Source organism: Adiantum capillus-veneris, chromosome 30, assembly GCF_014529385.1.
Source record: "Adiantum capillus-veneris isolate H3 chromosome 30, ASM1452938v2, whole genome shotgun sequence".
Classification (NCBI taxonomy): domain Eukaryota; kingdom Viridiplantae; phylum Streptophyta; class Polypodiopsida; order Polypodiales; family Pteridaceae; genus Adiantum; species Adiantum capillus-veneris.
Window position 1 is genome coordinate 116895 of NC_140960.1, and position 21417 is coordinate 138311.

The following is a 21417-nucleotide window of genomic DNA, read 5'->3' on the forward strand; positions in this document are numbered from 1 at the left end:
TTTCAAGTCCTTGCAAGTGGCTCAAATAAAACTCTTTTTGGGTGAAGGCATGTGATGCAAGAGGTTGAATTCTCCATCCTTGTGCTCACCACATTCCATCCACTTTGAATCTATACTCAGGAGATGTTTCATTAAGAAACTCAAGAGATTCTCTAACATCATGTAGTCTCCAATTTGTTGTTACTATAAGGCTTCTATACTCGGTGTGTGGATGGACTGTGAACTTTAGTTCAAACTCTGGAAAATTTTCCTCAGAGTCGAGAGGAACCCAGCTACCTAATTTGCTTCTCCATCTCCTATAGTCATAGCCCAGAACTAATGATTGACGACATAGTTGATATGAGATAGACATAGAATTTGGGCTTACTCTACAACTAATATTATCACCAATATGGAAAGTTTCTTTGGTACTCCATCCGTCTCCGGGTACATTATCCAAATCAGTCATAGAAAGTCTTCTATTAAGCCACATCGTCTTTGTCCTCTGCAAGTCCATTGTTTTGAAACATGCCACAAAGACATGTATAGGCAAGAACCATTGAACTTTAATCCTTCTTGATATCCTACCGGAGACATAGCTTTAAGGATGTCTTCTTTGATCTTGGATTTGAAGATTGATATAGTACATGCATCAGAAGCTTCCCAGTCAAGTGAACTTATGGTGGGAACGGGTAACTGATGTAGTTCTCCATATGCACCTTCTCGTGATGGAAGCATGTATTTTGCAAAATAGACAAACAAATCCATTGTTTTATAAAAGGAAGGTGGCTTGTCAGTGTACATAGCATTTGCAATCCCTTTATGCATTGCTTTGAACGTCCCACTTAATCTCTCCACAGGCTGCCATTCCACAGCTGTTGAAGGAAATATGTCTGGAAAGGAATCAAAAAATGAGAAAAAACAATGGGAGAATGAAAAATTCATTGTATCAAATAGAAGTTTTTCTTTACTTACAGTAAGAATGCAGCGTGGGATGTTCTTCCCAGTCTAACACCATATCCTTGGCCATGTACACATGTTGAACCTTAGCTAGCCAGCCATTGTCGGTCACTTTGAAAGCAAGAACACGACCTTTCCAATGGTTTTTTACTTTATCACGTTTAGTTCTCTTCACTCTGTGTACACCTTTGCATGAAGGAAGCATTGTTATCCAGTCATTCACACAAAAAGATATGGGCTTCCAAAGACCATCCTCTCTAACGTTATGAAAGTCACAAGAAGTTATGTTATGTGAAGGGCGACGTGCCGAAGACGCCATGAAAACTCAAAGATTAGAGAAGAAGAAAGAAAATATAGAGACGGAAAGACTTAAACCCCTCACAAAATAGAGAGAGAGTGAAAAAGGTATACATTTGAAAAAAGTAGGTGATTTGTCATTAATGGCCTTGTTTTGAGAGCCTTCTAACATAGATTTCGTATCTTTTGACAACGCTTTTGTGAAATATAAAATAGAATAAAAGATGAGACTTCATTACTTTGGGCCGCAAATTTAATGAGATCACTTGCCGAAAGCACCTAAATATAGTAGTTTCAGCCTTAATTATGATCAAGACATTTAGCCGTTCTCCATCAAAATAGGACCACCGAAACCCAAAATAGAGGAGACAAGAGTGCCATACTTTTGTATATGTGTCAAATGACTATTGGACTTGTCCTTAACCCTTAGATTAACAAACAAGGTAACCGTCTATGAGGCCTCTCTTGAAGCCCCGTAGCTTCTGGAATTCATCGATCCTTTTTAGCTTGAGTACTATCCCCCTATAGTCCGAGATGTACTGAGTTAGGGATTTGTTCTCCATAGAACATTTATCCCACAACTCCCAACTTTTCTTCCCTTTATTAGCTGGCAAGAATTCTTTGCGAAACATCTCTTCAATTTCCATCCAGGTGGCAGAATGAGGGGTTAGATTCATCCACCACTTGTAAGCCTTGCCAGTTAATGAGAGGCTAGCCTCTACGGGCTGCACGTGGCTAGGCTCCTATCACAGCGCATGCAAGTTCAACCACTTTGCTCTAGGAACATATTGATAGAGTCTTTGTTTCATTCTCGTTCCTCGCCCCCAAACCTCGGAGGCTTTAGGTCTTTGAGGAAGTGCGAGGTTGTCTCTACAGACGGCCCTGCCGGTACATTGAGTGGTACCCTTGTTAACGCTGACGAGACTAAGATCACCTGCGCCGCAGGGGCCCGTCTGCCTTGAGGACTTGGGTTAAGAGAAGCCACTATCAACGAGCATAACCGCGTGGATTTGAAGCATCGTAACCAAATCACCCTGGATCCTCTCTAAGGTGGTCAGTTTGGCGGTAAAATAGTGGTACATCCCGCTAGAGAGCTCCATCTCCGACACGAGGTCCGTTGGGTCGGCGAGGTCATAATCATCCGGGCCGTACTCCAAGAGGTCCTTTCGTCCCCCTTGATGGCCTCGGTGTCCATTTCTTTCGGCTCATCGGTTGGAAGAGGGTCATTAGGCATGGCGGCCTCTATGGGTGGCCCGGGTCCTAGCACAGGGTGTACGAACGAGAAGGGTGCTTGCGGATCACGTGGAATGACGGACGAGCGTGCCTCCAGACGGGTAGAAATCTGATGTCTGCGGCCAGATAACTCTATCGAGGTTAAGCCCACGATCGAGGAGAGAAGTCTAGAAAAACCTAAAGAACTAGCAAACGGGGTAGAGATTTTTAATTTTCTTTAAATTTAAAGAAATGCAAAAAGTTGCAAAATTAGAAAGCACACGCTAAAGAAAAGCACATAGAAAATAGTCACCCCCCTCTATCGAGGAGAATCCGATGCAAAAAGCTCCCGACGGCGGCACGAATCCAATGCGGTAAGGTCAGCGAGTCTATTGCAGAAATTGACTAAAATGTTGAATTTTCCTGTACCTAATAATTTTTGCATGAAGAGAGCCTTGCTGGAATTTTGTGCAAAATATCACTGGAATTTTCTGGTGCGGGAAAGAACTTTTTGATATCGTATCCGATTACCTCAAAAAGCCTTGCTACGGAAGCCTACACACTGCTGCCATTTTGCGTGTAATGAGCCTCTTAAGGCTAGAATTGGAAAGTGGTGGGTGGAAGGTAGAAAGTGGGCTTAATGCCTTAACTCTTGAACTCAAAAAAATGACAAAAATTTTCAAATGCTGTAACCTCTATTTGAACAGAGAGACAAAGGAATGGCGAGCGTGGGAGGGAATGTGGACTTCTTCCCGCTCACTGCTGGCCAAGGAAGAGGTGGTGGGGGGGCTGCAACCCTGTCGAAAAGAGAGAGAGAGAGACTTTTGGTTTTCCTCTCGGGTGCTGCAGGGTAGCACCACCGAGGACGTCGACACTGGGCAGTGACGGACGAGAGGCAAGAGGAACAGCTCCGCAGTGGTGGCGCTCGACGGCTCTACAGGCTTAAAACAACTCGATTCCAAGCTTTATTCCTCCTCTTCTTTCTCCTCCCTTGGTTCTTCTTGTTGGAAATAAGATGCAAGGCTTTAACTCATCAACATGACGTTTGTAATCTCAATCGTACCTCTATTGATAGAGGTCTCCAACCCGAATAATGTGAGCAGTTTCATCTGTCCACATGCATCTATTGGTAACCGCCTCCTGCACTAGCACGTCTATGTGTGTGTGTATGCACAGTGTAGAGTATCACCTCTGATTTCCACATGGTATCATTGAGTAGATAGCACTCCTACGTTCCTGTGACATTGCCCATCATCTCGTCTCACTTGGCTGCGCACAGTGACTGCACAGGTATTGCGCTCCGTGCAAAATTCCTCGCCAATAATATGGCTACAGAAGGTGATCACCATTGTGGCCCTCGCCTCATTTAATAGTAATAAAAAAATCCATCACAATTGTAAGTTGAAAAATATGAATCTTTACTTATTATACTCTACTTCATATATGAGAATTATTTCTACTTTCAAGTTACTATAATGAAATTTGCACATTTTTGTTCCAAGTTAGTTAGTGCAAAATTTTCATAATGAAAAACATTCGCACATGTAGTTCTAGTGCGTATCTTTTACACCATAGTTCTAATTGATAAATATTTTTATGAAGATAGATTTTTGAGTATGGTAAATTTATCATTTTACAAAAGCATAAATATCCATATAGAAAATTTTGCTACCAATAAAATATTGACAATAAAAGAAAGACCTTTTTAGGAAAACATAAATATTGGGGGTGGGTGTGGGGGTGGGGGAGGGGGGAGAGAGAGAGAGAGAGAGAGAGAGAGAGAGAGATGAGAGAGAGGTGGGGACGTGAAGGGGGAAGGGGGGGGGGGGGGTATTGATCTTGATGAAGCTTGATTAGCTTAGCTCACAACTAGCTCAAGATTTCCTCAAAAAAGATAGCTCTACATGGAGAGTGCCAATAAATAACCAAGCTCAAATACATGGTGGGTGTGGTGGAATAGTAGAGATGGAGTAATGTGAAGCATCTACAATAATATTGTTAGTGAATGTGGCCTTTGTGTGGAGGTGCAAGGAAAATGAAGAACTAGAAATTGACATTTCTTTACCTTTTAAATTTAAATGCTAAGTACAAAGAATATGATACATGTTTTAGAAGTGTAGAATCAGTCGTAAGAGTGAAACCTTAAAATTTTTAGCTTGTAAAACATGCTAAATTTATTACAAGATATTTTTAGCTATTACAAGGCCACTCTCAAAGGTGTACTTTTGACATACAAATTTTAAAGATGAAAAGCAAATCAAGCTAGAGAATCAGCTTCACAAATGGTAGGGATGCAAAGCTTGAAATGATGTATCACACATTTTGATAAAAAAACAAAGAATTGATTTTTTCCGAATTCGTTACGTTTTCACACATTTTTCTATCATTTGAATACACTTAATAACATGAGATCGCATGAAAATGAAGATGGACATAAATGCAAATGAAATATTGCAATACAAAGGACCATATTTATAAGATTAAGCTGAATACAAAACTCTTGATTGAGTTCTACCATGTATATCCAAATAAGTTTACAACGTTCTACAAAAAGGTAGAACTCATCATCCAAATCTCTTTATAAATCTTCTTCAAAAGAAACCATTTCCTCTCCTGGAAGCCAACAAGTAAAAACACCGTCCTCTCGTCCAACATTAGACATTGGAGACCATCCTTGCAACACTTTTAAACATATGTTCCAGTCATGCCAAGAGTTGTCTTCATTTTGAAGCTCCCAATACTGGCTGAATGGTTCCTTCTTCAAGATTCCAATTTTGACAGCATGTTGTTGTTTGTCGACGTTGATCACCACAACAATTTTAGAGGAAGGACCAATGTGAGGACAGTGACTTACATTTAAAAAGACATCTCCCTTTTCCATCCATGGTCGAGCACATCCTAGGTAACCGAGCTGCAGCAAAAGCTTCCTAAAAATAATGTCACTCATTTCATAGATCACGTGTTTGTTAGTAGGTTTCAAAGGTAAGAAAAAACACTTATGCAAGATTCGACTTGTTGGGATTAGACACAACTTTCGATGCATAAATCTCCTATTAGAGATTATTTTCATCCCTGTCCCCTTGTCAACTTGCAAACCTTCTACTAACCATACTTGCCTATATGAAAATCTCCAAGCTGTAGCTTCCAAATAGGGCATCTTTTGTACTTTCATTCCAGGAGTCAATTTAGATATCTCCCTAAAATAGTGAGAAAGGTGCTCTTTTTGGCAAGAATAAAAGAAATCTCGTATGGCGTCGCTCCAAATATCAAAGGGCACTTCCTTGACCTCCTTTATAAGGTCCATTGCTCGCTCCACAACTGACTCCCAATAGGAGTAGTATGCTATATAGTTGCACCATTCTTTTTCTCCTCCATCAAAACCCCATAGCCTACGAATGTCTTTGCTTAAAATACGATCTAGTACCCAAACCTTCCGGCAAGCAATACAAAGCACATAAAAGGATTAGCGACTTCAACATACCATCCCAAAAGAACTTCCAGATTACCTTTGTGCTATAAGTGGGGTTTGCGTAATTGTGAGAAGCTTATCAAGTGTGACATTGTGTTCACTCTCCTAGTCTAGACCATATAGCTTGCTAAACCACCTCTCTCCTAGTGCCAGATTTGCCACCGCAACCAATTTGCACCCGTATTTATTCTTGAGATACGTCTCGACCTCATCAATGGAGCTCTTGTATGTTTCATTTTAGCCTTGATCTTCACAAGAGAGGCTGAATTCTGTGAGTCTTTTTGATAGATGTTCCTTAAATTCTTCCTATATGTGAAACAAATTTTTTGTAGATGCTTTACAAGAGACAGATGAGTACAAAGCATATGTAAGCTACCGAATACATCAACTGCATGAGCAAACCGAGGGGAATTTTCCACCAAATCCAAGGATGCACCCTTTTGTCCTCTTGTACTTCTACTTCAATTTCTTGTAGAGCCTCTTCGTTGAAGAATTTTTTCCAGCTTTGCTTGTTTCCAAGATCGAGCCTCCTAATGAGAAAGATATAACTTGCAAGTGACCGCTTCACATGAGTTTGTGTCAAGCTATGGAAGTGTCAAGCAAAAAAGAACATCAGAAGAGATTCTTACAAAGGAGAAAGAATAATGAGTGCCAGAGTTACCTTTTACCTGCTTAGGCAGTCTAGAGTCCATAGCATTAAATACTCTTCGTCTCGAGAAATTCCCTCTAGACATCCATGTTGGCGTGGATAGCTTGACTGAGCTTACTTAGCTTAATAAAAGATGATTAAATTCAATGCAAAAATGAATCACTACCGCTAAACAAATGTTGCAAGAAACTACTTCTAGCCATCCACGCCGGCGTGGATGGCTTCTGGTAGTTTTAAGAGAAGCTATACAGATCTGAAGATTCTCAGAGAGAGCTTATAAACAGGTAGATTTTCACATCCAAAACTCCTTCTAGCCATCCACGCGGGCGTGGATGGCTACAGGTAGTTTAGGCTTAGAATCATCATGATAAGGAAGCTACACAGAAGTCCTGGCAGAGCCTTGGCAATTTATCCCAACACATGCGCTTTGGTTTGAGTTTCGCCATGATTCTCCTATACACTGTTTAGAAGGTTTCTCTCTCTCTCTCTCTCTCTCTCTCTCTCTCTCTCTCTCTCTCTCTCTCTCTCTCTCTCTCTCTCTCTCTCTCTCTCTCTCTCTCTCTTTGCGGGGGGTGAACTACCTCTCCAACATCTCTCTTGGTCTTTACAGAGAGCGTTATAGTTACAGAAAGGTTCAAATTCCAATTGAAGAGTGAAGAGTTACAGTTACAGAAGGCTTTTCATTTCAATTAAAACATAAGCCTTAGAAACATAGCTTTAAAACATTGAAAAAAAAACTACCGGTAGCCATCCACGCCGGCGTGGATGGCTACAGGTAGTTTACAAATCTACCTGGCAGGAGGTTTTCGGGCCGACGTAGACTCCCTTCTCCCCATGGCCGAGTTAGACTCCCAGCAGGTTCTCCCTTCTCTGAGCTCCGAGCTCCGAGCTCAGGTTCTCCCTTCTCCGAACGTTATCAGCTTGAGAGATTAACTCATTAGTTAGTGCACTCAATTAACGCAGGCTAAATTCCCTCAAGTGGGCGCAAGCAAGCCGCTTGGTGGCGAGTAGGTGGAGGGGAGAGGCGAGAGGGAACCTGACGCGAGATGGGAACCTGAGGCTTGGCGTGAAAGGCTTGGCAAAGCAGCAAGCGGCAGCAGACAACAGAGAAAGCGCAAAGAGAGATGAGAGAGAGCGCTGCAGGAACGTTAAGGCTGGACATGTGAATTTCTTTAAAGCTATACCTATGAATTGCTATAAGAAACTACAGTAGGGGCCTACAGGGCCCCTTTCATATTATGATCGTTCTCTATCTTTCTTTCCTTCTTTCTCTCTCTCTCAGGAGGTAATAGTTATAGTGCATGGAGTATAGCTAATGATCATGGAGTTGCCCGCGTATAGCTAATGATCACAATGCTTAAATTTTTTTTCCGAAAACTTGGCAAACCTACATATGTGAAACAACGGAGGTAAATTGACAAAATTTCAAGGTTTTTATACCAAATTACACTAATTTTCTCTAAATTTTACGGGTTTTTTCACCTTCAAATATAAAATTTAAAGGTAAATTTCAAAATTTGTAGTTGGGATTACACTATATCTAGGTTTTTTCCGAGCTTGATTAAAGAATATGAAACCATGACTCCGTTTTTAATTTCTTAGCATGTAATTTGGCACAAATTACCATGCAAAAAGGATAATTATAACTAAAAATAACAAGCAATTACTCGTATTGATAGACAGTCAGTCTTCTTATGAAAAGCTACAATTTTTCTGCCTTTCAAGAAATTCAATCTCACGACAAGGGGTACTTTGGGAATTTTGAAAAACTTGAAGAGCATTTTATAAATTTGTGACCAAAAACACTCAACATGGGGTAAACACCCTTAACTTCGGCATGGGATATTGTGCATGGGACATTTAACTGGGTAGGTGAAGTTCGGTTGTCATTAATATGCTTGATTGACTGAAAATCGTAAAACTCAAAGAACTAAAAGTAGGGTCGTTTTTTAGTGTTTTAAAAATTAAAAGCAGATTTGTTTTTTTAGTGTTTTTAAAACTAAAACAGGTTCTTTTTTAGTGTTTTAACACTAAAAGCAGGCTCGTTTTTTGAGCACTTTATATTTCATGTTTTGACTATATTATATAGTGAATTATTATTTCTAATATATATTTTATAAAACAATAATTAATGTTTGTGTGAACACAAACGTGCAATATTCTTGGCGGCTTGTGCTTATGGATAGAATTTTAAAGATATCACTCTATTCTATTTACACCCGCTGTATCAAAAACAACCATGCCACTGCTCTTTGATATTCTTACCTTCTACTAAACACACTATTAACCCATGGGGAGATGCATTACAGTTTTTGGTCCAGGGAGTGGACAGAAGCTAGTGCTTATGTTCAATACTAGAATTTATTCTTTGACAATTGCTTCTTTGCAATAACATTTTGAGCTTTGTGATGCTAATTTCTGTCTTCGTCCACTAACATTATTTGGATCGCAAGTCAAGGTAGAAGCTACTATATCATCAGATGGTGAGCAAACTTTTATGCTTGATCATGAACAACACCAGTTCTACAAGGTGGATTGTCAAGAGCAATACCACTCTCACATCCGAGAGCAAACCATGTGTGGAATCATCGACACACAATAAATAGCTGTTGCTGGCTTTTTTCAACTTTTTGCAACTATACCACTCTAGAATTCATTTTTGTGAGGTATATAATGCTAAAGAACTAAGTGAGGATCAGATTGATGCTGGCATTGGCAGAGTTTCTCAAGACATGAAAGACAAGAAAGTACCTCTCTTTGAGATCAATGCGAGTGTTATTGACATGATTAAGTGCATGCCATTGCAAAGCAATTTATATATTGCCCTCCATCAAGCCAAGGAAGTGGTCTGTACTGATGAGCTACCAACTCATTATGATGGGTATATTGCTTTTGATTTACCGCCATCTGGTAATTCTTCAGGTATGAGTGGTATGGAGCAAAGACATGATAGTCACATGTGGACAGAGTATGTCACTTGTAGCAGTGATAGTTTTAATGACATTGTCAGATTTAGTAGATGCTCTGGGCATTTGCGCTGCATCAACATTGATTGTCCATTTTATTTGCGCTCAAATATGTTCAATGAGTCTCAATGGCGAGGTCAGCTTGTTAAATCCAGTCCTAAAGGATTGATCTCTTCTCAATATGGCACACTGGTATGCACTCATTGTGGGCAGATTCCCGAATGTTTATCTACATGTCCTGCAGTAATTTACTATTGTTTGCCTAGAGATAAGCATAATTGTACTAGGTGTGCTTTGCATCTTGGAGAACATAATCATCCATGTGCAGAAGGGAGGAGTCGGATGGTTAAAAGTCACATAGATGAAATGTTGCTTGATCGAGCAAGTCGAGACCCTATGGTGACTGTGAAACAATTGGAGCAGGCCACCACTAATGATCTTATCATGGAAAATCTTATTGGAGCAGGTTCAACTGCAAGTGCTATAATTGAAGATTTGGAATTTTCTGAATTCCTTGACAGTATGACTCCCCTGTCAAATAAAAGGAGAGTCGAACGAAGTTTGGAGTCTGCAAAAAGATCAAAGAAAATCACTTCAAAAGGTCTTGAGGCAGTGCTTGACTTGAAAAGCAAGTGCTGATATCCTTTTATCCATAGTATCCTTTTTCCAGGCCAATTGGGTGATAAAGTACAACCTCATGTATTTAAAATGTCAATTAAGGGACCGGACAGTGGAGTTGATTTGGTGAATCGCATACGTCCTGGAGGTAATTTGGAGCAAATGTGGGTGCACTTTGATCATGTTCACCGTGTTCAAAGATGGCCGACTATGTCAGCGCATGTCTACGACCCTTACGTACGAGATCTACTCACCATTGCAACTGCTGAGTTTAGCGTGGAAAATAAATATGCTCAGATTGAAATTTGGAAGATGCTGAACAATGTGGTTAAGCAACAGGGTTTTGATAAGCCAGAGTTTAGGGGATTTATGGCAGATGAAGCTAGTGCCAATTGGATTGCTGTGCGTACTATTTATTTTGGGGGAGCAAAGAAGTCTACTCCAGACAAAGAGAGATCATGTTTGTTTCATTGGGAGAAAAGTATGGTTTGACATACTGTCAAGTGTATCCGTCCAGCATTTCAAGAGGAGCACAAGATTTTGTGTCGCAAGTGGAGAATTGCACCTACAGAGAATGCGGCCAAGCATTCTAAGCGAGACCTTACAAGATTTTGGAAAACAGGAATGGCCATTGAAGGGGAGATTTCTTCATTGGAGACATGGTTGGCTTGGTGGGATGTAGAAGTGCCTCATTGGGGGGAAAGATTTGTATCACAAGATGCTGCAGGTATCTTTGTTTATAACACAAACTTGTCTGAGTCAAAACATGCTAGTATGCGTGCCTCGGTTGGTTACAAGGATCACATAAGTTTGTATGAGGTAGCATGTGCAGATATGGCTTTAGTTGTGCTTCAAAGTGTGAAATATAATGCCTATTTGAAAGGTGTTGGGAGCTCCACCGGTCCCGGCATTAAAGATTTGACAGATCGCTTCATGAACCGACCTTCATCTGCTTCCGTGGCAGCTGGAAAGAAACTTGTTGACCTCACACATTCTTCAATGCATGAAATGGGTGTCAATAGTCTAGAAATGAATAGAAATATACTCCAAGAGAAGAGTATTAGAAAAAAGAGGCCAATTTTTGCTGATGCAAATATTGTCTTCGAGGAGGATAGCCACAAGCCAGAGTATGTTACAATGACAACTTCAATTGGTGGGCTTCAACACCAAAAAAAAGCTTCAAAGGATGTCCCATATCCCGAAGTAAATGTAGCAAAGTCAGTTTGGGAAATAAGGAGAATAGAACATGGGCGAAAGATGACTTGTTTTGGTGTAGTGTCAAAAGATGGAGATCAATGTGGGCGGTTCATTAATGCCTGTTCAAGGGATGCCAAAATAGGGGTGCCAGCTCCTGTTTTTGGGGTCGTAGGAAATATCCTCCATCTGGTTCACAGTTGGGAGGCCTTGTGGAAGGGTTCATTTGGTTTTGTAATTCCAATAACATGCACACCTGGAAGGTTCACAACATAGTCGAATGGCCACCAGGTCCAGCTCCCGGTGTTTGGGTGGTCGTAGAGGGCACAAATTTGCAACCTCAAGAGGTAACGCAACTGCAAGTCAATGGTTTTGTTTTGCGAGTTGGAGTTGCATCAGCATCAAGAATGCATGAAACAGTTCCATTGAACCAAAGAGTTTCTAGCAGCATCCGTCCCAAATTTAGAGATGGAAAGATTGTGAAATGGAGATCACGATTAACAAAGGAGTTTCATGGCAAGATTGAAGTGGGTAGAACCATGGCAGCAGAGTTGGTGCGAGAGGTCATTGTGGTTTGAAATGAAACACATGTTTTCTATGTTAATACTATGGGGTCAAGTGCAAAGGGAGTGACATACTTTGTGACAATGTCAGATTTTCGTAGATGTACTTGCGAGGATTTTCAAAACCGAGAAAGCAAGCGCCTTGTATATATGCCATGTAAGCACATTTACTTCATATTTCTTCAAGTACTTGGCCTTGACCCTCATGCTCATGAGTTCATGCATTAGGCGGCTTTAACGAAATTGGAGTTAGTCCAAGCACTTGGAGGTTCATGGGTGCTGATGTAGCCTTAAACGCTTGTGGACCTGCTATGATTTTATAGCAGTAGTTTTTTCGGTGATATGTGCTTATGGCTATTAGCTTTTGCCCCAAATATTCCAGTGTGGCATTATTTTTTTTGTTGCACACTCCATTTTGATATGTAGATGCAATACACCTTTTTGGTTAATTTCAATGTTGATGGAAGGTTTTTGGCATGTGTTAGAGATAGAACAATTTAACATTATTTTTTTAGGTTAAGAAACTAGGTAGGGAGTATCTCTAACCAACAAAAATCCAAGATATTGTGGTGTGTTGTCGACTCTGCCTACACGTCCAAACCAAGTGTGCCTCTCTCTCATCCGGCACCTCCTTATATTACCATCAAGCAGTTACAACCATAACATGTCTGACCACACTAGGTGGCCAGACTCCACCTTCTCAACCACACACCACAATATATACAACTAATATATTGCACAAGGATATAAAAAAACATTGTAAGTTTTGCAAAGTTTATGGTTTGCGTAATTTTGTATTCCAAGGATATCAAAAAAAAATTATGGTTTGCGTAATTTTGTATTGCAACTAATATATTGCACAAGGATATCAAAAAAATTTGTCTTGCAAAGATATCAAAAAAAAGTTTATGGTTTGCGTAATTTTGTATTGCAACTAATATATTGCACAAGGATATCAAAAAAAATTTGTTAGTTTTTCTCGGTTTATGGTTTGCTCGCTTTTATTGGGTTGGATTTTGGGATTCCTCTTAACATGCACGTACATTGAAGGATCATCACGACAAACTACAATTTTTTCACACTTGTATTACAATATTTATTGATGTACAATGAATATCTTTGAAAACAAACAAGACTTACGAGTGTTGATTTGTGACGTCCAAGCTTTGAGACGATGGTTCCCATCGAGTACCACCAATTTTTGACCTTTAAGATGCATCCAACTTTGACAAAGGGATAACTCCATCTCAAACTCTCGATCAATAGCACCCCAAAAGGACGCATCCCACTGTTTCTCTTCCTCTTCTGACACGCCAATCCTCTCTCCATTGGGCAAAAATTCAGAAACAAGAAAGTTTCTAAGACTTGACATATATCCTACTTTCTTAAACTTATTTTCTAATTCCCCAATGTTCCCTCTAGTGCTGCAAACTGCTTCATGACCCACCAATTGCACAAGGGTACCCAAGGGAGCTCTATATCTTGATGTACCTCATGCTTAGCAACCCAAGTTTGCAAGAGTTTTGCATCAAGCTCCATGTACCTAGTCTTGGTCTTCTCAACATAGACATCAAGACTAGTCTCTTTTGGGTTCGAAAGTTGGGACTAGGTATCAACAACAGCTCCTAATAAGGGTTGGGTGGTTTCTGATTCTACCGCCATTACCTTACCACACACAAAATATTCAAAATTTTGTCAACTTGTCTTTTATCATGATGATTTAATGAGCAAAAAACGAACTACTTACAATAATGTGGATCCTTAAGTCAAAAGCAACTTCAAACATTATAAGACAAGTGTAAAAACCTAAACACATTGATTAGAAAGTCATAATTACAAAAAGAATATGAAAGTATTAAGCAAATGCGAAAGCAGGGCATCACTCTAGATGCATTTACCTATGCGTTCCCCTTGAAGGCATGTGGCACTATATAGGATGCTCAAATGGGCAACAAAATTCATGATGATTTTGTTGGTCAAGGATATGCCAAGTAGAGGTAGGGTCTGAAAGCTCTGAACTATTTTTAGATGATGCGAAGCGAGCGTATCTCTCTAGATACAATCACCTGTGCTTGCATCTTAAAGACATGTGGCAATTTGCCATCCTTGAGATGGGATATGCCGAATAGGAGGAGGACGAAGAAGCACTACCTTGCTCAATTTGTTGAGAAAAAATGCAATTTATCGCAATACCTTGCTCAACATGTAGGCCAAATGTGGCAGGGCTAGGGAGCCAATGATGTTTTCAGCCAATGCGGAGGCAAGGCATCGCCCCAGTAGCATTCAACTTGAAGGCATGTGGCGCTATACAAGATGTTGAAATGGGGATCAAAATTCAGTTTTCAGCTGATGCCAAGTGAGCGCATGTCTCCAAATGCAATCAACTTCACTCGCATCCTAAATACATCTCGTAGTTTTGAAATCACTACTACTATGGGCGAAAGAACTCACATGGTACTGTTAGTTGGGCTTGTTGAGAAAAAACACAATGCTTGGCACTTTGTCAGTCAGAGATATGCCCAATAGGGGAGGGGCGAAGAAGCTCTGAATTGCTTTTGGACGATAGGAAGCGAACGCATCTCGCCAGATGCAACCACCTACACTCGTCAACCGGGATTGACAACGTTTTTCAGCCCCTTTGGACAGTGTTTTTCAGCCTGGATTGACAGCGTTTTTCAACCCCCTTAGACAACGTTTTTGCGGCCATTGATCTAGTGTTTTTCAGCCCCTTGGGATAGCGGTTCTTAGCCAAGATTAGCCGCATTTCTAGAGGTCTACATCAGTGTTTTTGCATGGATGTAGCAGCGTTTTCTCCAGATGCAATCACCTACGCTCGCATCCTAAAGACATGTCGTCGTCCATCATTGCTAAGATGGGCAAAAGGACTCACATGGTAGTGTTAGCTAGGCTTGAGGAGAAAAAACGCAATGCTCGACACTTTGTTAGTCAGAGAGATGCCGAATATAGGAGAGGAAAGAGGAAGCTCTGAACTATTTTTGGCTGATGCGAAGCGAACGCATCTCTCCCGATGCAATCACCTACGATCGCATCTTAAAGACATGTCGTAGGCCATCATTGTTGAGATACGCAATAGGACTCACATGGTAGTGTTAGCTAGGGTTGTCGAGAAAAAACACAATGTTGGGCACTTTGTTAGTCAGAGATATGCCGAATAGGGGAGGGAAGAGGAAGATTTGAACTGTTTTCGGCTGATGCAAAGCGAGTGCATATCTCCAGATGCAATCACCTACACTCGCATCCTAAAGAAATGTTGCAGTTCGGCCATCATTGCTGAGATGGACAAAATAACTCACATGGTAGTGTTAGCTAGGGTTGTCAAGAAAAAATGCAATGCTTGGCACTTTGTTAGTTAGAGATATGCCGAATAGGGGTGGGGCGAAGAAGCTCTAGACAATTTTCAGCTGATGCAGAGCGAGCGCATCTCTCCACATGCAATCACCTACCACCTACGCTCGCATCTTAAATACATGTCGTTGACCATCATTAGTGAGACTTCCTAAAGAACTCACATGGTAGTGTTAACTAGGGTTGTAGAGAGAGGGGTTGGGGGGGGGGGGGGGGGGGGGGGGGGGGGGGGGAGAGAGCTCATAATACCTGTGTAGCAGGTTTCAGCCAAGAGCAGATCTGAGCGCATCGCAGGTGAAAATGACCGCCTGCGCGCAGATTTCCTTTTTTTCCTCCAATTTTTTTTCGTTGAAATATGCGTCGAAAAACACGTGGGAATATCTGTGGAAATACGCATGGTAATGTTTACCTTTCCACACGTATTTCCACGTGCATTTCGACACCCCTTTCCATGTGTATATCGACGGACTGCAAGTCCGTCAAAAAACGCGTGGAAAGGTATGGCCGTCGAAATATGCTGCATCGAAATCTTTGTGTTATGTTGTATAGTGAATATATGAATATCACTCCATTTATGTAAGAACGCATTGACCACATCCTTGTTGCGATCATGCTCTTCCCCGTGAAACTCAGGAATGGTGATATTCTTAAGTAGTGCATTGCTACCTTCTGCATCTTCTGCAGCACTTGTCTCTTGGACTCCTTGAGCGAGCTTGGTTCCCTTGAACCGTGCCACTTGTGGCTCCTTGAGTTGTCTGTGAATTCATAAATTTCACAAGTAACTCTGTAAGATTGGTCCTACAAAGGAATCACAAGAAGAAGAGTCCTACAAAGAAGAGCCATGCCAAGAAGAGTCCTACCAAGGGGAAGAGTCCCACCATGAAGAAGAGCCCTGCAAAAAGAAGAGAAGAGACAAAGGTCCATCCATTCCACTCACCATTGAAATTCAAGGTTCAAAAGCGTCGTACAGCTAAGAAGAGTAAGGGGAGGCACCTAGCTCACCTTTCAAGCTACTAATCATGTTGCCAAAGAAGGTTGCCAAGTCACCCAAGCCAACCACTCCTCAGGATCCCAAAGCACCAACCCTTGCCAAGTCCCCGTGCCAAGCCCTGAGGAGCCCAAGTCACCACCACCCACTCCTGAACTTTCACCCCCTCCTGAACACAAAAGAAAAAGGGTCTCTAAGGATGCAGAATACTCTCAATCAAAAAAAAAAGTGGAGTTTCATGATTGATTTCTCCACAAAAGTTATATACACTTTTGTTCATTTTGTCCATATAAACATATACCCTTTGGTGATTCATAATTTTGTACTTCAAATACTTAATACCAATTATCAATTCTTAAATGTGTATCATTGTGTCACGTAAGTTTAAAACAACATAAATAATGATCACAATAAGGTAGAGAAAAGATAAATATATTGGCAAAATGCAATGATTATAATATTGAACTTGTTTTTCAAGTCCTTGCAAGTGGCTCAAATAAAACTCTTTTTGGGTGAAGGCATGTGATGCAAGAGGTTGAATTCTCCATCCTTGTGCTCACCACATTCCATCCACTTTGAATCTATACTCAGGAGATGTTTCATTAAGAAACTCAAGAGATTCTCTAACATCATGTAGTCTCCAATTTGTTGTTACTATAAGGCTTCTATACTTGGTGTGTGGATGGACTGTGACCTTTAGTTCAAACTCTGAAATTTTTTCTGAGAGTCGAGAGGAACCTAGCTACCTAATTTGCTTCTCCATCTCCTATAGTCATAGCCCAGAACTAATGATTGACGACATAGTTGATATGAGATAGACATAGAATTTGGGCTTACTCTACAACTAATATTATCGTCAATATGGAAAGTTTCTTTGGTGATCCTTCCGTCTCCAAGTACATTATCCAAATCAGTCATAGAAAGTCTTCTATTAAGCCACATCGTCTTTGTACTATGCAAGTCCATTTTTTTGAAACATGCCACAAAGACATGTATAGGCAAGAACCATTGAACTTTAATCCTTCTTGATATCCTGCCGGAGACATAGCTTTAACACTAGGTTGGTAACCTAATAGGACATAAAAGTGTCCTTTCAAGGTTTTGAAAAAAACCTCCAAAACCATAGTAGATCCACTCATTTTGTAGAATCCTTTCATGAGGTTATAGTTCAAGGCCTACTACACATGGAAAAAATAAGAAACTTGTAATATTTCTCATCTTTTGGTCACACCAAGCCTCCAAAGTTGATGGACAAGTGCATTTTCATCAAAACGGTCATTTCTTGCGTTTTGTTGCATAAAAATAAGATTTAGGATTTTTGTAGGACTTGAGATAAATTCCCTAGTTAACTTCAATGGGTTGGTGATCAGAACATATGATTGCTTCTCACTCACTATTTTTTGTTTTCCCAAAATAAATAGGTACAAAAAAGTTGAATTTTTACCATTCTGCAAACATATCATCAAAGTTTCTTTAGCCACGCTCAATAAAAATAATATATGCATGTTTTCTTAGTTCCCTATTGTCCTTTATGTTCATAAGGAGCCATGGATCATGCCAAAATAATAATACATCTCTTACCAAGGGGAATCTTGGGGACAAAGATGAAGTGTTTAATACAGCAAACATGAAAAAACTGCGTTCAACATTATGAGTTGTAGAATCCCATAAAAACTATTCAATATCTAGCCAAATTTGATCCTTATGACTAGATATGGTTACTACCTACAAAATGCATGTAGTTGTCACAAGAAACTAACAATATTGAAAAAGCTATACTTGATATACTAGAATGTTTCGTTTTCTTCTATAATTGAAAAAATCAACCATCGTTGTGTACTATGAAAAATAGGGTATTAGGTGCCCCAAAACTCAAGGAATGTTAGATTTATGTTACAATATGCGACATAGAAAATAAAAAAGACATTTGGATATCATGAAATCCACCAAAAAAATCATAGAAGACCTAAAATTGGCTAAAAAACAGGATTTGATATTATTTGTAATTTGGTTATAACTTACAACTTTAATATTTATTTCTCCCTAGAAGCATCAGGACATGTTGAGGACTACTAAAGATAGTTCTCTAGCATTATAGACCTCACAAACATGAATTCTAGAGTGGTATAGTTGTAAAAAGTTGAAAAAAGCCAAAAACAGGACCCGTTTTTTCACACAGTTTAGGTTATGAAATGTTGTGCAAGGACAAGGTTAAAGATGGAATTGATATTCCAAAAAAATGTTGAGTTTTTTTTAGCTCATGAGATAACTTTCTAGATAGATAGCACCTCAAAATCCATTTTGAAACTCTTGACATAATTCAAGGAAAATGGTCACTTAACAGGACATAAACGTGTCCCATTACCAACCTAGTGTGAAGGATGTCTTCTTTGATCTTGGATTTGAAGATTGATATAGTACATGCATGAAGAGCTTCCCAGTCAAGTGAACTTATGGTGGGAACGGGTAACTGATGTAGTTCTCCATATGCACCTTCTCCTGATGGAACTTTGTATTCTGCAAAAATAGACAAACAAATCCATTGTTTTATAAAAGGAAGGTGGCTTGTCAGCATACATAGCATTTGCAATCCCTTTATGCATTGTTTTGAACGTCCCACTTCATCTCTCCACAGGCTGCCATTCCACAGCTGTTGAAGGAAATATGTCTGGAATGGAATCAAAAAATGAGAAAAAACAATGGGAGAATGACAAATTTATTGTACCAAATAGAAGTTTTACTTTACTTATAGTAAGAATGCAGTGTGGGATGTTCGTCCCAGTCCAACACCATATCCTTGGCCATGTACACATGTTGAACCTTAGCTAGCCAACCATTATCAGTCACTTTGAAAGCAAGAACAGGACCTTTCCAATGGTTTTTTACTTTATCACGTTTAGTTCTCTTCACTCTGTGTACACCTTTGCATGAAGGAAGCATTGTTACCCAGTCATTCACACGAAAAGATATGGGCTTCCCAAGACCATCCTCTCTAACGTTATGAAAGTCATAAGAAGTTATGTTATGTGAAGGGCGACGTGCCAAAGACGCCATGAAAACTCAAAGATTAGAAAAAAAGAAAGAAAATATAGAGACGGAAAGACTTAAACCCCTCACAAAATAGAGAGAGAGTGAAAAAGGTATACATTTGAAAAAAGTAGGTGATTTGTCATTAATGGCCTTGTTTTGAGAGCCTTCTAACATAGATTTCGTATCTTTTGACAACGCTTTTGTGAAATATAAAATAGAATAAAAGATGAGACTTCATTACTTTGGGCCGCAAATTTAATGAGATCACTTGCCGAAAGCACCTAAATATAGCAGTTTCAGCTTTAATTATGATCAAGACATTTAGCCGTTCTCAGTCAAAATAGGACCACCGAAACCCAAAATAGAGGAGACAAGAGTGCCATACTTTTGTATACGTGTCAAATGACTATTGGACTATTGCTTAATCCTTAGATTAACAAACAACCCTTTTTAGTTGTTTTTGGCCCTAATGTTGCGTGCTTTAGCGTACTGCTCTTTCTTGTGGATTTTCGACTCTCTCTTTCTTGTGGATTTTTGACTCTCTCTCTTTTTCTTGAAAGGTAGTGGTTTTTTGGACTAACGACCGTTTTGATTCCCTTTGTCTATCTTATCCCCTGGCCGTTCACTACGGAACTCTTTCCTCTTAAACCCTGCACCCTTTCTTCTCTCCGCTCCGCCCTGCCCCATCTTTAGGTGCTAAGGGCTCTACGTACTCAAGGTAACTGTCTATGAAACCTCTCTTGAAGCCCCGTAGCTTTTGGAATTCATCGATCATTTTTAGCTTGAGTACTATCCCCCTATAGTCCGAGATGTACTGAGTTAGGGATTTGTTCTCCATAGAACATTTATCCCACAACTCCCATTTTTTCTCTCGTCATTAGCTGGCAAGAATTCTTTGCGAAACATAGCTTCAATTTCCATCCAAGTGGCAGAATGAGGGGTTAGATTCATCCACCACTTGTAAGCCTTGCCAGTTAATGAGAGGCTAGCCTCTACGGGCTGCACGTGGCTAGGCTGCTATCATAGCGCATGCAAGTTCAACCACTTCGCTCTAGGAACATATTGACAGAGTCTTTGTTTCATTCTTGTTCCTCGCCCCCAAACCTCGGCGGCTTTAGGTCTTTGAGGAAGTGCGAGGTTGTCTCTACAGACAGCCCTGTCGGTACATTGAGTGGTACCCCTGTGAACGCTGACGAGACTAAGCTCACCTGCGCCGCAGGGGTTTGTCTGCCTCGAGGAGTTGGGTTAAGCGAAGCCACTTTCAACGCGCCTAACCGCGTGGAGATGCTTTGAAGCATCGTAACCAAATCACCCTGGATCCTCTCTAAGGTGGTCAGTTTGGCGGTAAAATAGTGGTACATCCCGCTAGAGAGCTCCATCTGTGACACGAGGTCCGTTGGGTCAGCGAGGTCATAATCATCCAGGCCGTACTCCAAGAGGTCCTCTTCGTCACCCTTGACGGCCTCGGTGTCCATTTCTTTCGGCTCATCGGTTGGAAGAGGGTCATCAGGCATGGCGGCCTCTACGGGTGCCCCGGGTCCTAGCAGAGGGTCACGTGGCATGACCGAGGAGCGTGCCTCCAGACGGGTCAAAATCTGACGTCTGCGGCCAGATAACTCGATCGGGGTTAAGCCCACGATCGAGGAGAGAAGTCTAGAAAAAGCTAAAGAACTAGCAAACGGGGCAGATATCTTTATTTTTTAAAAAATTTAAAAAAATGCGAAAAGTTGCAAAATTAGAAAGCACACGCTAAAGAAAAGCACATAGAAAATAGTCACCCCCCTCTATCGAGGAAAATCCGATGCAAAAAGCTCCCGACGGCGGCACGAATCCAATGCGGTAAGGTAAGCGAGTCTGTTGCAGAAATCGACTAAAACGTTGAAGTTTCCTCTACCTAATAATTTTTGCATGAAGAGAGCCTTGCTAGAATGTTCTGCAAAATATCACCGGAATTTTCTGGTGCGGGAAAGAACTTTTTGATATCGTATCCGATTACCTCAAAAAGCCTTGCTACGGAAGCTTACACACTGCTGCCATTTTGCGTGTGATGAGCCTCTTAAGGCTAGAATTGGAAAGTGGTGGGTGGAAGGTAGAAAGTGGGCTTAATGCCTTAACCCTTGAACTCA

General features: G+C 40.6%; 1 pseudogene; it reads right to left on the minus strand.

The window, feature by feature from the left end:
- Nucleotides 1-5026: 5026 nt before the first annotated feature.
- LOC147417407 (uncharacterized) lies at nucleotides 5027-13279 on the minus strand (annotated as a pseudogene).
- Nucleotides 13280-21417: the final 8138 nt, after the last annotated feature.